At 37.7% G+C, this 12,147-nt stretch overlaps 1 protein-coding gene across 3 annotated transcripts in view; it reads left to right on the plus strand.

Moving 5' to 3' along the window:
* c2cd2l (c2cd2 like) overlaps window positions 1-12,147 on the plus strand; it is a 38,169-nt gene that overhangs the window by 2,124 nt on the left and 23,898 nt on the right. The gene's annotated exons all lie outside the window — the stretch shown is intronic.

The following is a 12,147-nucleotide window of genomic DNA, read 5'->3' on the forward strand; positions in this document are numbered from 1 at the left end:
GCAGTGAGTATTACACATGACAGGCCTCAGTCTACCGCCTCCTCAGGGGCTTTATCTCAAGGAACCAAATTTGCACTTTTTTTCTCAGTTAATCAGTGTAAATGAGAGTATTTTTAATGGCTGTCCTAAACGCAGAGATTTAGCAAAAAATGTCACCAGCCACTTTCACACATTAAACCCATTAAATTGACAAATTACTTTTTCCAGCAAATGTACCACATCTGTGATTCTCACATGCATTGTCTGTATGTTTTGTCCATATTACTATCATTTACACTTTTCTGAAACACAAAAATCAGAGAGCTTCTCTATCCGAGTGAATGGAAAATTAGTCATCCACTCGGATAGTCCTGATTCCTGACCAGAAAACAGAAAAATGTATTTTAAATTTATTCAAAAAGCTGTATGTGTGAAATTGCCGACAGCCACTTAATTGTCACATTACCTATGTCACAGGGCACCTATTATGCAAAATTCATACATGGTGTTTTAACATAAATGTGTGTTGGCAGTGTGTGTACACAACCACTCTATAATGATAAAAATCCACCTAGTGCTTTTTTTAAATTCCCATAAATCATAAGCACTATCTGAGAACAAGCCGTTCTTAAATTCGGTGCAGTGTGACGTACTTTTGCACAAGCCTCTCCCACGACTGTTGATTGACACCGCAGTTTTAGCGTAGATCCTGAGTGAGCTGGACACAGTCCGTCATAGTTTCCATGCTGGAGCAGCTGTAGACAAGAATGTCTTCTTCTAAGCGATTGAGGTGTTTTGTAATAAAATGTAAGAATGCACACTGCATCAGTACAACTGTTCGTGATCAAGCTTACAGTCTCCGGAGCGACAGGCCCAACGTTACTGATCATGGCAGAAATAAAAGTGAGAGTGCGCACTTTATGACAGCTCATCGAGTTGTTTTACATATTTAAAGTTTACCAGTTTATTAAGCACCCACTGAAAAGGTGTGTATATATATTTGTTTACTGTTAGTTGTAACGAGTGTTTTGTGTACTTCGCTGTGTATATTGATGATAATGAAAGTGAGAGAGTGAAGATAGTGAGTTTATGGATAAGACTTTAATGCGCACTTCTTATATTGATTCTTTCTAAAAACTCCAGCCAGAGTGGAGATTTTGGAAAACTTTGTTTGCACGTTTGCATGTAAACTGAGAAAAACTCAGTTTTAGGCAGCCGACATCACAGTATGTGACAACTTGCATCTGCGTCAAAAGCACAACCTCTTTGTTCAAAAGAGGAAGTGATTCGTTGCTGTTGTTGCTATTTTCGGTATTCTGATTGGCTAACGTGGGCTTGAGCTTCTCGTTACACTGCCACCTACAGGTTTGACATGCTCTTGATGGCATATATACATGGGTTTGTGTAAACGAACAATTTTCTGAAAACTGACAGGTATGCACAATGTTGTCTTTGAAAACAGAGAGGGTGAAATGTCCGTTTATGAAAATAGCCAGCCACGTGTAAATGTAGCCTGAGCATGAGCTCTTGAGGCTCCGCCCTCTGAGCCGGCAGCAACAGCTCATTTGCATTTAAAGGGATACACACTAAAACTGTGCTTTTTTCTGAGCCCCAAAAAGTGAAAATTTAAACAAGCTGTAAAAAATGATCTGTTGGGTATTTTGAGCTAAAACTACACATACACACTCTGGGGACATCAGAGATTTTTTTTTTACGTCTTGTGAAAAGGGGTATAATAGGTGCCCTTTAAGTGATTCAGTACAGCAGTATTGTAACCGTTATTTATGATGATTATTATTTGTGAACGACCCATGCGGCCAATCAGGTACTCCGCAGTTCCACAATGAAAAAGTTCTCTTTGACAACTGGTTTCCTCTGTAGCCCCTTGGCTGGTTACGGGTGCATTTGAGGGCTGGTGAGTTGTGTAAAGGTCTCCACTCCTATATTTATCTGTATTTGATCTGTGTCTATATCAAAGCTCAGTCTGCCCAGTAGATGAAACAGCCGACGTCCATTCGTTCACTCTCTTGACACTTAGGTGAGGTCAGGCTGAATTTTGAAAAAAATGCTTTTACTAGATGAAGTGTTTGAAGATCAGTTCATCAGAATTCTTACCATCATTTTAAACGCGATGGGTATCTGCATATTTATTCTGATGAGATGTCAAAAGAATGTAGAAATGGCATTTTCACCCGACAGTCACATCCGGTTACTTTTTACATCAAATCCTTCAAGGGATTTAATCTTCAATACAGTGAACTTTGCTCCAGCACCTGAACAATATAGAAAGTGGGGAAAAAAAGAGAGAAAATCCTTCCATCTCATTTCCTTACCGAGGTCTCCAGCCGATAGTTGTGCCAGTTCAGCAACCCAGTTATTTTCTCAGGTTGTCAGAGTGGAGGAAGGGAAGGCTACAGAACGCAGTTATGCAATTGCTGTCCTTTATCTTAAATTTCTTCACAGTCAGTGGGTTGCTCTGGAAAAGAAGAGGAGACCGAGTCTAATAAATAACCATTTATTGGTTCGCAGTTTAATTTAAGTGCCCATTTTGGCCGCATGGCATAACCGCATCTCTGATTGTAATGTGGTCAGCTGATCCAAAAAGTAACTTAGTGCTGTGAGCGATTCTGCAGACTCTGTATGCGGGGTATCAGGGAGTCCGGAAGTAAGGACTTTTGCTAATGAACCTCTTCAACGTTAAGAATCCCCATGTCAAGTTAAGTCAAGTTAACTTTATTTATATAGTGCTTTATACAGTAGATACAATACAATCTGTTTCAAAGCAGCTTTACAGTGATGCATTTTGGCTGTTGTTCATCTGAAGTCAGTTCAGTCTTAATTCAGTTCCGTTGTAAAGATCATCAGTTATTAATTTTGTTTCATCTATAAAGCAGTTCTGCGGTAAAAAAATAATAATTGTCATCGTCCAGCTCAGTTCAGTTCTTATATAACAGCGTCAGTCAGATCAAAAATATTGTTGAATATTAAGTGTCCACAACAAAGCAACACCGAGACGACAGTGGCAAGGAACCCAAACTCCATCAGGTGACAGAATGGAGAAAAAAACCTTTGGAGAACCCAGGGTGAGTCGGGGGGCCAGTTCTCCTCTGGCCAATGAATGAACGCTGTGTGATTCAAGCTGCATCAGAAGTCAGAATTCAGAATTCAGATTGGGATCAGTAGTTTTCACATATTCATCCAGTTCATTTTGCTTGGAGAGGGATTCATCACACCGGTATGGAGCCGAAGCTGGCTATGGGGTCTGTGCGGAGGACCTGTTTAGTTCTTGTGGTCTATGCTGAGGATCTGTGCTGATGGTTGTCATGTCAACGAGGCCTTCACAGAGGATTGTCTAGTTGACATGGTCTTTGCTAACATTCAGGGCTGCTTTTTGGTCGTGTCTAGGTGCAGGTCTGCCATATGACTTATTCCATGTGAGAATAAGTCACGGGAGTTGATGTGATGTGTCAAATTTTCTCTGTGTGAGATATTTAGATTTAAAGAGTAAATTGACATAATTTTTTCAAAAACTGGTTTGTTTGGCACAGCTTATGAATAGCATTCTGTTCTTGATTTTGCAGTATGTGCATGTGAAAATCCTTTATTTATGTTTTGTGTTAATGTTATGAAAGGTGCGGCTTCCATTATAAACATTCATGGGATGATAGTTTCATGACTGCTAGTAAACATACAGGTTATATTGGTGGGATGATAGTTTCAGGACAGCATTTAAACATACAGGTTATATTGGTACAATATGTGTTGTTGTGTGATTTGAGCTAATTAAAACTAATATAATGCTTTTGTCACCCAGCTCTTCCCAAAGTTCGTCAAACTTGAGTCTTGATACTAAAGGTGCGGTCACATGTACCATTGCTCATTAAAATTTTGCAGGGATCATTTTTCTAATAGGAATCCGCACTATCTGGATTTTGCGTTAGGCTGGATCATGGACATGAGTGGGAGGTTCTAGTTCTCAAGGAATTTGTTTACCTTCTAGATAGGCTACTGAATATGATCGGATGAACGGACATTTTAAACAGGTAGCACTTATTCACACACACAATCGCTCTCTCACTAATGCATTCAAACTAATATAATCTTACAGTGCTGTCTGTATTTGATTTAAAAATGAGCAGAAATCTGTAAGAAATGTAGCGACTGTAGATAATATAACTGATGAAAACTTAGTTATTTTTGTTTTTCCAAACAAAATTTGCAGTGCAAAAGGCAACAATGATATTTAAACTTTAATGCTGATAATAACCACATAATAAGCTTATCATGTCGTAAGAAAAGTTTGCACACAGTATTATATAGTATTGTTTATTTATTTCTTCATTTAATAGGCCTATAAATTATGAACAGAACTTTTGCGAGAATTCAAAGCATACTTGTAAATACTTTAGCCGCAATTTCCTCAGGGAGCGAAAACGGAGCGGTGTTTTTGATATCAGTGAGCGAGGAGCGGTAAATGGTGAACCCGGATCAGAGCTGATCAGAGTGAACCCGGAAAAGAGGGGAAATCGTTGCCGCTCCACTCCGCTCACATACTCTGGTAAACGCTGCTTCATCCATCACTATACCAGAGTCGGTGGACACGGGTCCTTTTGCTAGCCAAATTTGACTGAAAATAAGCCTTTAGCCTTGTGCCTTTTACTACAGAATATTTTCCACACTTCTTTCCAAACTCTCTATTGCATCTGTTTTCAAGATCTGTTCATCTGCCAAAACCCTTCACACAGTAGCATACTGTTGAGTTCAGTTCAACTCTTATGAATTTTGTCTCAATTATACAAAGCAATGGAGCATAAAGAGTTTCAAATCTGAGCTGTAATGAAAAGACAGCCATGCTTTGTTTGTTCTTTTCCATTTTAATGATTTTTACCTTTTATGAAAGACAACCATTTTATGTTTCTCTGTTCTTCTGTTTTCAAAGTTTTACCATCTATGATAATAATGTAGGAGGAAAGAAAATTGGTTAACAGAGGAAAGACAATTATCTGGCTCCAATGAAAAGTAGTCAGGGAGAATTTAAAGACCTTGTGGATGATTGGACCTTTTTTAGCAAGAAAAAGGAATGTAGGTGTCAGTGATCTACTAGGCCTATCAATTTAATGTGTAATAACAGGATCTTCTGTGGGAATTTATAGTACCATGAAATGATAGTCACGTGACTCTCCCTTAGAGGTGACCTCCATGTGCTAGTTAAATATTCCTGTGTTAGATTGGGCTTTGGGGAGAAGTTCCCATTTTGGAAACTTTGATCTAGAATCTTGTCTCCAAGCAGACCAGATATTTGCTCTTTCAGCATGCCGGATCTTTGACACCTCAAACCACTCGTTTCAAGTTTTTTTGACCTGAAAAACCTGCCAGAGAGGTTGCTCCAGTTCTTGTGAGGTTTTTTGTGTATGCGTGAGATCAGATTGAGCGCAAAAGTGATCAAGCAACTTTTGCCTGGCCCCTCTGAAACACTGAAGCCATCTGTTGACACAGCAACATGAAAACAAGCACCATGGTTCCAGCACTAGCCATGGCGACCACCTCTAAGGTTAGACAGCGGAAGAGAAGAGAGAGTCAGCTGCATCCCAATTCACCTACTTATACTATGCCCTAAAAGAATGTACTGTTTTTGTAAAGAAAAATACATTAGAGTGTGTAGCAGAATAGTAGCCAAGCTTTGGAACATAGGCTGCTACTACTTTAATGAACCGCTCTGTTGCTTAGCTATGCGTATCCTGTCAATCAACTAGTCACAGTTAAAATTCTTCATTTTCAATTTCATTTAAAGTACTGCCATATCGGAGAGAATAGTATTATTAGAGCTGTCAATGGATTACATTTTTTTAAATCTCGAATAATCTTGATTAATCACATACTTATCTTGAAATGAAGCATACATCATTTATCTTGGTTAACGTTTTTATTTTGTCATCCTTTGCTGTATCCAGCTAAGTAAACTATCAGATTGAAAAATGAATTAAGTTTTTTTTTCATGGAAAATGTAGGTGTCTTTCCAAAAAAGGACACGTTGAGACTCCAAAGGCACACCTAATGACCAAATTATAGAATTCATAAATGTATGCACAAAGCACACACGAAAAGAATAACATTACAGAACAAAACTTTTCAGAATTCAGTGTACAGTATGTGAACAGTGCAACAGCAAAGAGTTTGTTTAGAGCTTGTTTAAGTTTTAGACATGTCAAGTTGCGATGGAGATGCCCCCCCCCCCCCCATCCAAAAGTAAACAACAACAACAACTAAACCAGCTGCCTAGACCTGACTGCACATGCCTTCAGTAGCCTACACGGATCCATTCAGAATTACTAAGCACAGCAACATACACATGCCAGATAAAAAATTTATCCTGATTGTTTGGAAACTACGTAAATTGTACTGAAATGTGTCACAAATACAATGTGCGATCAGTGCGTCGAGAGAGTTGATTATGACAAAAATCCTAATTGTTTATTATTCCCTTGAAATTGTAATTGCGATTTATTATTACAATTATTAAAATTTACATTGAATGATGTTTTGAATAGCTTTTTACCTTGATTACAATTATCATCCATCAAAGTGTTACTAGCGAGAAAGCTGGTTTGCTTTATCCAGCTGAGAAACGTAGTTTGCATATCATCTGGCCATACAGCTGTGAGATGTTTTGATGTCTGTTCAGTCTTTATTTCACACAGCGCGATGCGTGATGGTTCGCACTCTTCAGAATCAATGACAGAATATGACAGAGCTCGTGTTTTAAAGCTAAACAAACACTGGCTGTGAGTGACCCTCTGCCATCTCTGATGTAATAAGCTTGGCTTTCTTTACATTAGCACTGTTTTGAACTGACTGTTTGAATGCATTCACTTACTGGATAATTTGACTGAAAACTTTCCCAGAGTTTAGCAGCTTAAAATGATCTGATCACAAACAGAGAAGCGAAATTGCTTTAAGGGGTTAGAATAGAAATTCCCGCCTACCAGTTACAGGTGCTTGCACCATTGTAGATTCAGTGTGATAAACTCCCGACTCCCATGAGATCGTCTAACTGCGTGACATGAATTTAATTCATTAATTCAGACGTTCATTAATTTATTTAAGTTAAAGGATTTTGAGTTAATCGCATGCATTAACGCGTCAACTTTGAAAGCCTTAATAATAATACATTAAAGTTAATGTCCAAAGGTATCTTTTATAAAAGTTAATAATGTTGTTGCAGATATATAATGTGGAAAACATTGAATGTTTTTTCTTCAGGTTAGGACAGTGATTATTAATCTTTCAATTCCCTTCCCCATCAGTCTCGCACATTCATTTTAAATAATCCCCATCCAACACGCAATGGGGTTGTGGGCACTATTACCCGTCAGAGATGCAGGGATCTGCACTTTGAATTCTAACAAGAACTCCTAGAGCATCCGGGTATCTTTGAAGTGCTCATTTCAACATAATTTGGAACACATTAATTTAGGATGGATCATAAAAATATGGAATTAGAGACACTTGCTGTGTCCCAATTCGCGTACTATCTGTTGAACATTTGTGCTTTTTTATCTAATAATTTTGTAATTATTAATCAACTATTTATTATTTAGGCTACAATAAAAAAAACTGCAGTGAATGTGTATCTTTAACCTTGTAAAGCCTGACATGAATATATATATATATATATATATATATATATATATATATATATACATATTCATGTCAGGCTTTAAGTTAACAATGATCATTTTCTTTTCATTATATGATTTAAAGCTAAGAAAATTATAAGGAAAAGAAAAGTATCAGAAAAACTTTTTTTTCAACTGAACAGTTTATTGAATCGTTAGACAAAATATTTTTAAAATATCTAGTTTTAATTAGTTTTTTTTTGTTGATTATCATATTTGATACATCTGCTTTTATGGCTCATATATTATTATATAGAAGAATAGAGCTTAGCCTATACTTGAGTAGAAAAACCACCTCAATTTTATTTAGAGACCTAAACTGACAAGAATTAATTGCTGCTGTTGCAGATATTTATACAGCCAAAAAGTATGATGAAATTCTGATAGCTTGTAATGGAAATCAATTAAATCTTTATAACAGCATAAAGCACTTATTTAAAGAAGGGGAAAAGACAAGATTCAGGGTTCTGTGCATATGTGTGTGCAGTTGCCTGAGGCATTGAGAGGGAAATGCATGAAACCACTGCACCAACGAGAAAGAGTTTGTTTAATTCATTCAGATGAAACTTTGCAACTTTTTAATTATAATCGTTAGTACGAAGGTCTCCAGATAACTTCTCACTATAAGGATAATCCAACCATTGACCACTGGTTAATCTCCTCTGCATAATTTCACACGCGGTGGGATTTTAATCTGATTACTTGTACGGTGACTGTTATAGAGAGAGTGGGATTGCTGTTGGACTGTCTATAAGGGAAGGATTATGGGGAAGATGTTTAATAAAGAATGTGATTATATTGATCAGTTTTGACACTCTACAGTGTGTAAATCCAGGTTGAACTTGCTTTTAGGCATGTCTGTTTCTAAATAAATCTAATTAGATGGCAGAGGCCTAAAAAAAGTTTTAAAAAAATGGATGGATATTACTTTACCTTTACCAGCATCCCCGGGGAAACCTTCATGTCAACCTTAAATTTAGCTTATTTTGCTGCAGTGGGAATGAAGTGTTGCTCTATGGTCTGTGTGCTGCAGTTATGGTCATATTTGGTCAGCATGGGCTACATTTCTGTCATGTGTGAGGACTGCTGAGAGGCTTTATCCTTCACTCTTTCTTTCCTCTTTCTTTCTCACTCAACACACACACACACACACACACACACACACACACACACACACACACACACACACACACAAACAAACAAACTCCCTTTAGTAATCCAGGGATTTGGCTGGGGGAGGTGGGGTGGATCTGCACAGCTGGTTATATGTGGCAATAACAATAGAAGGACGTCCTCTGAGATAGTTCACACATGCTACACACACACACATATGTTATTACTTGTTTAAGAAAATATTGTCTCAATATATTATAAAACATATACAGAGCATCTTCCTAAGGGCCAGAGGTCAAAGTTTAATGTATCTTTATTTACAACTGCACTAATCCAATCCATACACTACCAGACAGAAATTTTGGGGTCAGTAAGATTTTCTTTTCAAAATAAATTGATTATTTTATTCAGCAAGGAGACAGTACATTTATTAAAAGTGACAGTAAAGACTTTCTATTCAGCAGAGAATCCTAAAAAGACACAATTTCAACAAAAACTGTTCAGCACAACTGACACGGTCTTCAAATGATAATTATACACGGTCACTAAAGAAGCGCATTTGAGCAACAGCTGCAGCAACAGTTCAGATCCTCTGGCTCATTGTCTTTAAGCAACTATTTTGAAAATATAATTTAAATACTGAAAAAGCGTCTGATTAATCTTGTGGTCTCTTGCTCTCCCAGCTGGCCCGTTTGGTACCATCAATGTTCTGAGAGTTTAGCTGCTGCTGATATGGCTCCGTCCTCGAGGCATCTGTGTCAGTGTCAGGATTTTCTGTGTTGAAGAGTGTGTGTGAGTTTGTGTGTGGCATCTGTGCATATGATGGAATGGTATGATGGCACATTATCATGCCTGCAGCGCACAGAATAGCACACTGTCTGCACACGAACACACGGGGCTCAAGGTCAAACTAGTTTGTATTTATTATTTCTGTCTCGCTATTGCCTTTTCTCCCCCTTTTCTTTTTCTTTCTTGGTGGGTATGCTTAAAAGTAAGCAATGGATATAATTACTATTTGCAGCGCTTGTTTTCAGTGATTGAACATGTTTAATCTGTGTTTGTGGGGTCATGGAATACCTGTGAAGTGACGTAGTGTAATCTGGTGATTGTCCGTGTTGATCGGCCTCTATTGGTCCAGTGTGAATTGGTCTTTACTTTGCTTCACATTAGTTTATGAATAGCCTGCAAAGCAGCAGACCAATATATCAATAACATGTTATAGATCAACACTGAACTATTACAAAGCTCACAGCAAAGTTGTGTATGACAATAGCCCTCTATTGTCCTTTATTTTGAGATGGCATTGCACTGCCTTCGGGTGTTGGCACCCAGTGATTTATATTTGCCCCAAGGAATCTTTGGATCCCTAGTTTTGTCATCATGTTCTGTCACGGTGCCTGAAGAAGGATATTTTTGATTCAAATGGTTGTTGTGGTGTGTTTGAAGAGGCCAGAGGGGGATTCATGGCAGGGTGGCTCAAACCCAAAGTGACATTATATGTGTCTAGGAACGCACTCTGTCATCCATAATCTTACACTTGCCTTCTTTGTATGAGACAAGCACACATACACCAATGGACTACCAAGACCCTGTCTGAGATTAACACACTATGTTTAAAGAACATCCTAATTTACAAGTAGAATGAGCGAGTAGGAGGATAACATACACAAAACTAGGGCTGCACAATTAATCGAATTTCTAATTGCGATTACGATTACGGATGTCGCGATTACGTAATCGTTCAAAGCCGCGATTACAAAAGAAAATCCACTCTGTGTGTGAGTGTGTTAAGAGCCTAATTAAGTTATGAGAGGCGAATCACGGCTACTTCAGAAAACCCAGCACAATATGACATACCAGGCAGTGACGTAAGTATACGCTGAAATAAAAAAGTCTTTCACCTCAGAAAAACGGACTTTACTGTCCTGTCAGCCGTTATACTGTGCTCGTAGCGCGCACTGTTCAATTGCACGCGCAAATGCGACGGCGCTATGGAAGTAAAATAATATCAAATGTTTTTGAAATAAAAAGCCTGTTTAATTGCACTACTTGGAAAAAAATAGGCATTGCATTAACCATGCTTGCATTTTAATGCATTGTATTTTTAGGGCTTGCATTTTTATGGGCTGAAATTCAACATGGTTGAATATTTAAGCTGTGAATATTTTAATTAAAAACATTTCAAACACATTTTCATTATTAAAAATTCAATAATCCATATTCACCCTTCATATTTCACTACCAAAATATTCTATCTGTTTAAAAATACAACCTATAACATTCAACAGGCAATTTTCGGTCCATTTTATTTCGCTTTGCAAATTCGCTTCTACAAATTTAGTGGTTCAAATTTGACCGTAAATTCAACATTGATGTCCAGGAACTGCAGGAAAAGCAGAAGATTGCCGAGCATACTCTCCATATGCTGTTAGTCGACCTCACCAGCAGGGGGTGCAAGCGCTTGTTGTTGACGAAGACCAGCAAAATTAGAGCAAGTCATTCATTCATAAAACTCATTTACAGCAATGTAAGTTTATTTGTGATTATTATGACGGCTATGACGATTTGCCTTCACGGTTACTTTTCCTGTGTAGTCTACATACATATTTCTCTACCGTGAACGAGATCATAATGTTATTCCCTGATGCGGATATACAGATCCAATGTTACATTTTTGAGGTTGACATATATTTCTCTTGGTTGTTTAGTTGCCTTAACTTTACATTGTGCCGATGTGCTGCATGCAGGCTATTAGGGTTTCCCTCAATACTTCAGGATTCCCCTGCTGGACCTGTACAACGCTTAACGTAGCTTAATGGACTAGTGATGTAAAAGTCCAAACTCACAGGCAAACAGATGGACTCAGAATAACGTGCACAGCTGAGCGTTTCCCAGTGATAGACTGGCATAAATATGGCTTCATGTTGGACAGTCGCACATTTAGGGACCATCTCTAAAGTTTATACGACTTTGGTATACACGTTTCTAACTTCAATAGCATTAGAATAGAACGACTTACAGTCATAAAACCATCTGTAAAGTCTTCATGTAGTGTCACGCATAAGGTGCACCCTTTGGATTTTTGATATTTATTCAAATAAATTTAAGTTTGCTATTGAAGTTAGAACCGTACATGCCAATGTTGTATGCAACTTTAGAGACGGTCCCCAAATTCGCGAATGTCCAATGTCAAGCAAATTTTACATTTAGTCATTTAGCAGACGCTTTTATCCAAAGCGATTTACAGTTAAACTAACAATAGGAGGACAACAATATGCAAGTGCTATGATCCCAGTTTAAGCTAATGCAATACACGTAGGCATTTTAGGACATATATATATATATATATATATATATATATATATATATAGAGAGAGAG

The sequence above is a fragment of the Siphateles boraxobius genome, unplaced genomic scaffold (genome assembly GCF_051911475.1).
Source record: "Siphateles boraxobius isolate OS27281-9 unplaced genomic scaffold, OSU_SipBor_1 24, whole genome shotgun sequence".
Classification (NCBI taxonomy): Eukaryota; Metazoa; Chordata; class Actinopteri; order Cypriniformes; family Leuciscidae; genus Siphateles; species Siphateles boraxobius.